We start from the raw sequence: 8,759 nt of genomic DNA on the forward strand, positions 1-8,759 counted from the left end.
GAAGAAGACTGCTGGCAAACAAAGACTTGCAAATGATTTATGAGGAAGGACATGCACTCACCATGTTGTTAGGCCAAAGATACACATAATGCCTTTTGGTGAGTATCACCGAATGTGAACAAGCAAACTCTACAAGGCACTTTTAAAAATCCCAAACCTCATACATTTTTCAACACACTACTTCAGATCAGCCTGTAAACATTTTTTTCTTTTGTTTAAATGTTTGTTTTGTTTGACTTGTCGATTTTTGTTTCCCTGGTCTCAAAGCCTTTGGCAAGTTATTCCATCCAGACAGCAAAAACATTATCTCTTTTAGAGTGTAGATTGCAGACCAGCCTTCGGATGAAAAGCCTGGATCAAATGTCTGCACTTGCACGCAGTGGAAGGCAGTGCTGTATCTGCACTGATGCCTATGACGTCAGTTAAAAGTATTTAAAGACAAAGCTGGGGAGGGTAGAGAATGAGAAGCTTCTGTGGCAATAAACAGATTGAAGTGTATCTACATACAGTGACGCACCTTAAATTAGATCGACAGGAGTAACTAACAAATATTCAATATTTTTCTCACAACTAGTAACTGCTGAGTGAACATTCAACTTAAATCTGTACTGGACTGTCAGTCATCTGTGCTCGCTGTGCTTTCCTCCAGGTGTCTCTTTGGATGGGCAGAGGATCTCCCTCTCACTGAAAACTCTCTGGAGCTTTAGCACCCCCTCCTTCACTTCGGCCTGGCCTTCCTCCTGTATGATTCATTCATTACCAGTGGACCCCCCCCTGTGCCCACACCTTATCCCCGGCTCCCCCCCTCCTCTCCACTGGCCTGGCCTCCATCTGTGCTCCCTCTCAGCCCGCTTCATCTGCAGCTCAAAGCGTTTCTCATCCTCTAGAACTCCTCTGCCCCATAAGCCCCTTCACCTGGTCAGAGCTCTGCCTCAGCCTCCTCACCAATGCAAATGTTCAGCCATAATTCTCTCTCTTTCTGTAGTCTCTCTGCTCCCTGAGCCCCTGGCCTCACTGGCCCTCACTGGCCCCTCTGGGCCCTTCGTCACTATCTCTGCCTCTTCTGTGGGGACCACCACTGTACAGCCAGAGGCCCCTCACACTGCTGAACTGAACTGAACTGAGCTGAGCTGCGTGAAGCTGTACTGTGCTGCCCTGCCTAATAACACATGTTCAGTGTGGATGAACAGGGTGAGTACAGTACAGTGAGACAGGGGTGACCTTCCAGCTCGTTCTCTGCCCCAGCAATCATCGTACAGTAACTGCCATCTGCCCAGCACACGATGGCACACAGCGCTGCGTTATCATGACAGTAGTGCCCCAGCCATGGCCAGTAGTCTGCTCCTCCTCTGAGCTGGACTGGACTGAACTGGGCCATCCTGGACTTGCCCCGAAGGTCCACCGAGAAGCCAGGAAAGCTGGACTGACGTAAAACTGTGCTTTTTTTGATGAATCCAAATTCCTATGTAAACCTTCTACAGCTGGTTAATATGTGTATTTTAAACTTAAGTGAGGAAAAAAAATCTAAGGAAAAAAAAAAAACTCTTGTCTTGAGCTGTCTCAATTTCAGTTTTTGGATAATTGTGTGCTTTTGTCTTTTCTTTTTGTGCATTGATTAATTATCAATGGATTACTGTACAAAAAAGACAGTGAGTGTTTACCTGTCACTCACCTTACTTCAAGGCAAAAAAAAAAAAAAAAAAAAAAAACATTCTTCAAAACTGAGAAATCGGCGGCTTTGTTGTCTGTGGTTATGATGGCATTTCTGTACTTTTAAAAAGAATTACTTCATTTACTTTTTTCCTTCATCAGGTTCAGCAATGAAAACAAGAATTAGTCACTATGTTGTGTCCATCATCTGATTCTGAAGTTTCTGTCTGCTGACCATTAGGCAGACCTGGGTCAAATGTAACTCATTGAATTCCTTCTCACGTGCAGCTCTGCTTTGTAGCTCGCAGCCGCTGCAGGGTTTGTTTGACTCGTCACAAAAGGTAAAAACGTTGACTGTATGATGACTTGGATTTGAGCTGATTTCAATTCTGGTTTGACTCAGGTCTGTTACAGTCATGTGAACACACCAGTATTCTTAGAAAAACAGTTCTTTTACTTGAAAGGTGTCTACTGTATTCTACCGTATAAGGAAACTTTTGGTTCTTTTGGTCTTGATGAAGAGGGATGAATATTTGGTCATTGGACTATGGTGTAGTACTGTTCAAGAGACTTGCCCGGCTCAGATGAGCCATATATGTAATGATTAAATGTATTACTGTATATAGCAGATGATTTAATGAAGAGATTTATGCAAGTAGTGTGGGAGGGAGGGATGGTTCGCTTGACATTGTTCTGACGCCATTGTTCTTCCTTTTAGTTCCACTGCGATTATGATGACGGACAGTCAGACTGTCTCTGAAACTCCTTGACTTTCCGAATGATGCACATTTCATCATCACCTGGATTGTCTCTTTTCATAGTATCAGTAACACAGAAGAGAAAATATTGCAGATAACATTTTATGAGAGAAACAGATTGAGTTTTTAGAGTGGCACAGAGAGCAGATCTTACCCTGCATTTATAGTATTCTTAATGTTTGAACAAAGCTGATATAGCCATAATAGTCAAAGTAATGCAATTTTTTAGTACAAAGAATGTCATAGTCTAAATTATATTTACCCTCATTTTTTCTGAGGAGAACTAGGAATCTGTGAGCACACTGTATGTAAGGCTCCTCATCATTTAGATGGTACTAAAGGAGATTATAGCCATATATTAACTTCACCAAGTAGGCATAAAACAGCTAAGATATACAGTGTTACATTCAAAGTGGCAGATCATACCAAATGAGAGTATATTAGATAGAAAATGATGAGGCAGGGAATAGAGGGCTAGTAGAGATAGAAATGTAATAGTTTAACATGAAATGAGCACTTTTTTAAAGATCCTAAATGGGAGACAGCAGAATCAATGCATTTGTTTTTGTAGTACAGCATAAAACAGATGATAGAAATCTACAAAAACGTTTTGGAAATCCTTTCAACCAACCAAGCCTGAAACTGTAAATGCATAATCAAAGTGTTGAATATCCTTTTTACAGCAAAATTCTGATCAACTTTTTTTGGACCTTGAGACAAGGCTGTAGCTACATTTGACCACACGTGGGATGTGCACAATAAAGTCAGATATTTTTATTACAGTCAAAACCCTTAAAGTTTACAACCAAAAACATAGCTAAGCCAGCTTTGAAACAACATTAGATCATTTTAGACAGTCATGCATGGAGATAACATTGACAGAAAGTCTATTTTGGCAGTCAGATTTATATAGGAAAAGTGGACTGTTTGTGGTGGCTCGTCAGACATTTCTTAGGGAGGTGGAGCTGCATTGGGGGACTTTGTACTCTTGAGCAGATTTCTAAAAATCTTAACTTTCGGCCCTGCCTCTGCATTTATGACTTCAAGTTTCAATTCCAAAGGAAATATCAATGTGTGGAATATATCTAGAAACATTCCAAACACGAGTACAACATTTAATATCCACAGTCACTGTCAAAAAAAAAAAAAAGCCTGCATGTAGAAAGTAGCACAGATAAGAAGTTGTCTTTTTCAGTTCAGATATTGTTTAAAATTCCTCCCCTGTCTGAATCTAGGCCTGCACATCATTAATATTAGATGTGGGTATTTAGGGAAAAGAAAGCAAAGGTATGAGATGACAGTACTGGAGCATTACGAGTGCACTTGGTGCTATTGGTGTTTTGAATCATTATCATCACTAGAGATCTGCAGCAACCTTCATGTTTGAATTCATGCTCATGTATAAACCAATGTGTGGTTGAAGAGGAGACACTTCCACTCATGTTTATCATTTTATTCTACTCCATGTTAAAGAAAGGGGTGGGTGGGTTTTGGTTTCTAAGCAGTAATTTTAAGGAGACTTGATGCTATGCTGTAAGTTGATGTGCAATGTTTGTGCTTTACACGGGTAGCGGCGAGATGCTTTTATTGACGACGGACTCTGGGATGGACTGACTGTGAGTAGTTTTTTTCTGCCGTTTGAGCCATGTCACGATGATGTGATGCCATGGTGGCACTGATGATGTCACGCTGTCGTCACTCGGGTGTTGATGAGGTCAGTGACGACAACAATGAATGCTGTTGGATGTAGTTATGCATAAAACTTTTTGGTGAATTTAAACAATAAAGACAAATTACAATTCTTGGCTCTCATGCTTTTTTTCTTCCTTATTTGTGTTTGATTTTGTCTTTTACAGTTTTTGCTACAACAGACCATTGCTATATAATCCATTATTAACACATGAACTGCTGTGTATGCTCAGCAGACCCTTGTTGAAGACCACTAGAGGGAGGCAGATGCATACAGTTCAGGCCTTATGTTCCGCTCCCCTTCAAACACACTGCCTCAGCCAATGTTCTCCAGCTTCTGAAAATTCTTAGAGCACAGTGAATAAAACATGTTTGGGGAATCATTTCTGCCCCTGAGATGAAAGCTGAGCTGCTGTAACAGCCTTCTGTCAGCGACCTTGACTCTTCAAGCGTCCTCAAACTGTTAGTCAACAGGAAGAAATGTGTCTGTGGTGAAGACTGATTCCTGTAAACTGCAGCAGACACAGACACGAGTCACAGCACAGATAACCCTGCTTGATATGCCTTCCATTATAATATACTTTCCCTTTCTTTCTTTCTTTGCTTTAATTTTGTGTAATGTAACTCAATGATACTTGATGACCTCAACAATCTTAACGCTTCCCACTCAGGATGTGATTTGCTTATTGTTGCTTCACTTGGACGTTTGATTTTTACTGTGCAGGATGATGTGTTGGCGAAGTTTGACACTACACGGCTGTTTTCACATTCACCAGCTGAAGGGGAAAGTTTCTCTGTGCATTCAAGGAACCATGGTCCAAATTACGCAAGCGTGATTTGGAAACTTGAAGCCTCCAGGGCGCGTACTGAACATGGACTTTTGACTGAAGCATCTTGTGCCCAGTAGTCAGCAGTGGATGTAATTGTAAGAATTGCTAACAAGCTATCTGAAGTCTCATCTAGGATTTACATATACTCTCCTTTCAGCTTTGTTTTGGGCTCCACCAGAGGGATACATCTGGCTAATTAGCTACTAAATGCTGATAATTCTGTGTAGCTTATTCGTCACTATAATTCTCTAGAACTCCTTTCACATTACAGATAGTCATTTCATGTGTTGTTCATATAAAGCTGTTGTGCTGCTTTAAACAGTTTTTTGTGGGCTGAGCAACAGGCTGAAATCAGCACTAACGTTAAATTACATAGTTATGATGAATATGTTTGCAACCCAATAGTGTTCATAGGGTTGTGTTTCTGGTCACCAGGTTCAGACAAATGAGGCAGAGGCAGGAAAACAGTTTAAACAGTTTAATGAATAATAAACAGTGACAGAGTTCAGGTGAGGCAGAGTCTCATGAGCTGGAGGGTTGGCAGATCCTATCTCCTTGTGAGAGCAGACAGACAGGTCCAAGTCCTCAGTGAGGGCAGACTGACTGATCCGAGTTCCTCTGTGAGAGCAGACCAGCAGGGCAAGGACGGAACAGGTGTGGGCTGGGCACCTGAGCACAACGGGAAAAACAACCAATTAGGAGTACAAAAAGGCAGGCAAGACAAAAATACTGACAGAGTACCAGCACGAGCTTCAGGTCTGGTCATTACCACACAGCAAGGCAGACGATACGACGAATACTGGTTGTAACCCGGGCGCTTATATAGTGAGTGAGCGAGCGGGCGAGTCCTGATTAATGATTGATCACAGGTATACTCAGGAGGCCGGTCCCCACCCACTGGCCACTCCCTGCAGCAACACAGACACAGACTAGACAGACAGGAGACAGAAGGAAGGAGAAACACCAGAGCACAGAGGGGAGAAGGAGGGGAGACTGCAGCCAGACAAATGTAAGTCTAATATTCACTTGCTGTGCTTTGGTCCCCAGCAGCTCCTGAGGCTCTTTAGCTTCTAAATGCTCCACTATGTTCACCAGCTAGTTACACGTGTTTAATGATGAGCAGGCAGCTTGAGAAATTAGCTTGATGAGTTTGTGGGGCACAAATGAGTGCACAAATTCAACAATGAGCTGAATGATGCTAAAAGGTTTTGTAGAACTGAGCAGAGCTGCTGAGTGGGTGCTAATTACCTGTGGGTTTGTCACTGCAAGCACTGTCTTTTGGATTCCATGTTGTAATTTGATTGACTGTTAAGATGAAAAAGGTATTTAGTGCAGCTTTAATTCATTTTTGCCAGTGTGTCAGCGTTCTACTCTACTTTGTTCTGTTCTCTGGGGGGGGTCAAAGGACTCATTTGGACAGTTTGAAAAGAAGCTCAACATGGTGTAAAGGGTTTTGGAAAGCTTTGATGGGCTCTGTGCAAACACTGAACAGCCTGCTTTTGTGCTTGCTCAGGTGCCTTGTGTTTGTGATATTCTTCATCCTGTCTTGGCTTTGGTCAGCTTGTCTCTGTGGTGCTAATCCCCTGTGCTTTCATGCGGGAGGTTGATGTTATACTCAGCTAAAACCTGCCAGATTTCCCCCAGAACAGCATCTTTTGGCCAGAATTTTCCCCAGCAGCTGTGTGTGTGTGTGTGTGTGTGTGTGTGTGTGTGTGTGTGTGTGTGTGTGTGTGTGTGTTTGTGTGTGTGCCCTGTTAGACAATGCTGTTTCAGCTCTATGTGCCTTTGGCCTGTGCGGTAGGGCCGATGTAATGAGCACTGTTTAACAGCTCTGCACCGCACTCTGTGTGCGGTTGTGTGTGTGCATGTGTTTGTGTCTGTGTGTGCTTAATTTCTCTAGCCAGTAATTAATGGCTAATCTCTCTTAGTCAAACAAATGGGAATAAAAAGAGCTGGCTACTCAGCCGAAGATCAGAGCACGATTTCAGGGCTTACACCACTCAGAGGAATTAGGTCCTCACACACACATGCACACACACACACTATTCAGTTGAATGAGTAAATTAGCACACATAACAGCCACAGCAATAACCCTCCAGTAGTTGCTCAGTGTTGTCTGAGTCAAGGCTGTGTCAAGTCCAGCTTTCCTTTTCCTGTGCAGGGCTTTCTAGCACTTATCAATGACGGCTGGGCTCCTTCTCCCTGCAGCTGCCATTGTCTGCCATTGTCTAATAAGAGGGGGAGAGACAAATAGAAAGAGGGGTGAGGAGGAGGGTCGAGAGAGAGAGAGAACAAGAGAGATAGAGGGCAAGAGGGAGGGAGACAGAAGGAGAGAGGGGACTGTTTAGCCAGTGTTAATTAAGTTTGGACAGGCTCTCCAGGGAACCATTATGAAAGTCTTATCTGCTAATAAGAAAAAGAAGACACTATAATTACAGTTCTATATAGAGTACAGGAGAGGAGAAGAGGGGAGGAGAAGAAAGTGCAGACAGGAGTGAAATATTACTCATTTACACTATCTGCTTTGTTTCCATTCTTGAACATTCCTTCTTTAGCTATGAGTCTGCAGCCAGGATGGACTGCTCTTTTGAAACTATAAGTAATGTTTGGATCGGTCATTGCAACACCAAAAGTCATCAGTTTATCCAAAGCAGATGACATTAAGTGGAACCTCAAGCGCAGTTTCCACTTGTTAAAGGGTTGGTTCACCTAAATTATAAAAATACATGATTCCTCACTTACCTCTAGTGGCATAGTGTGCAAACAACTTTGTTTTTTTTTTTTGTGTGTGTGTGTTTTTTTTTTTTTTTGCTCAGGTTTTGCCATTTCTGCCTCTGGCCCAATACAAAGGAGGGGACATTTTAGTGCTAATTTATTTTGCAACTCCTGAATAATTCTTTCAAGAGTACTTGCACAATACATGCTCTCTCTCTCTCTCTCTCTCTCTCTCTCTCTCTCTCTCTCTCTCTCTCTCTCTTCTTCTGCTTTGTGCCTTTGAGGCATGCATTGTACCTTATTTTTGCAAATGCCAAATGAATGACTAAACAAGAATCATGATAATAATAATAATGATAGTTTTTACAGTCTGATCATTTCTTCCATAGAGAGATGTATGCAATAGGGAAAATAAGAATATTCTTCAAACAAAAACTCATTTTAAAACCAAGTAAATATTCATTCCTAATTACTATTGAAAAAGCTGTTCTCTTTTCATGTTGAATTGTGTGCTTGCCTGCAGACAAATTTCACATGTTCAGTTGATCTTCTGTGCACCGACCAGAAGACTCTCTCAGTCGCACTAGAACAGCTAATTGGATTTATATGAATTGAGCACTGTCTCCGTTTTCTCTATAATTTGTCCCAAGTTACAAAGTCCCATCCAAGGAACTTCTTTGAAGCTGTCACGAATGTTTGAGAAATGACAGTCATGAAATCTAGAAGCTCCGTTTTCTTTGTTTACCCTTTGGAGATAAAAGTGAGAAACTTCAGAGCAGCTTAGAAATGGAGTGTAAGTTATCTTTGTGTGATAGACAGCTACATTTCGCTGCAGATTTTTGTGGGTAAAGATGAGATACATTAGAGGATTGATATCACTATGTATGTAAATGATGCTTGAGATAGGAGATGGTGAGCTTAGCTTAGCATAAAAACAGGAAAGGAGGATAGCTGGCAGGCCTCCTGCATATGGCCTCCTGGACATCCACAAGCTGACATTTTCATGCTTTGGTTTGTGTACATAACAAACAAATGAGATATAACATGATAATTAATGAACTTTAGAGGTGCCTGCTTCCTGTTTTGTATAATGCTTAGATAATTGTCTGCAAGCTTC

General features: G+C 41.8%; 1 protein-coding gene across 3 annotated transcripts in view; it reads left to right on the plus strand.

Annotated features, from left to right (window-relative positions):
* kiaa1549la (KIAA1549-like a) overlaps positions 1 to 3,071 on the plus strand; it is a 102,008-nt gene extending 98,937 nt beyond the window's left edge. For all 3 annotated transcript variants that reach the window (XM_076732932.1, XM_076732933.1, XM_076732934.1), the window contains one exon: positions 650 to 3,071. The gene's annotated coding sequence lies outside the window, so the exon portion shown is untranslated. The remainder of the gene's footprint in view (positions 1 to 649) is intronic.
* The last annotated feature ends 5,688 nt before the right edge of the window (positions 3,072 to 8,759 follow it).

Source organism: Chaetodon auriga, chromosome 6 (genome assembly GCF_051107435.1).
Source record: "Chaetodon auriga isolate fChaAug3 chromosome 6, fChaAug3.hap1, whole genome shotgun sequence".
Lineage (NCBI taxonomy): Eukaryota > Metazoa > Chordata > Actinopteri > Chaetodontiformes > Chaetodontidae > Chaetodon > Chaetodon auriga.